Consider the following 446-nt stretch of genomic DNA (forward strand, 5'->3'; position numbering starts at 1 on the left):
GACACTAATCCCGTCCCTCATCCCGGTATTTCCCCCGCTTTCTCCCCGGGAATCGCCGCCCCGCCGGGGAACACGGCGAATCCCGCCCGCTTCAAAGATGGCGGCGCCAGCGCTGCTCCCCCTCATAGGGGAGGAGACGGAGGGACAGGACAGGGCCGAGGGCGCCAAAGACAGAGCCCGCGAAGGGACAAAATACCCCCGTCCTAAAACGCCAAAACAATAACTATGTTAATTCTAATTACCCTAAATCAAGGGTCAGGCGTGGAATGTGCGATTAAACTTTGGATTCCACTGCCCAGGGAGGTGGTGGAGTCCCCGTCCCTGGAGGTGTCCAAGGAACAACTGGACAGGAACAATCTGAGGCTCCGCTGTGGAACAGCCGCAGTGCCATCGGTCTCTGGCCCAGGGCGAGAGGAGCAGCAGGGGAAGCGCTGAAATGACAACAA

This window comes from Corvus brachyrhynchos, unplaced genomic scaffold (genome assembly GCF_000691975.1).
Source record: "Corvus brachyrhynchos isolate BGI_N302 unplaced genomic scaffold, ASM69197v1 scaffold149, whole genome shotgun sequence".
In the NCBI taxonomy this organism is placed as follows: domain Eukaryota; kingdom Metazoa; phylum Chordata; class Aves; order Passeriformes; family Corvidae; genus Corvus; species Corvus brachyrhynchos.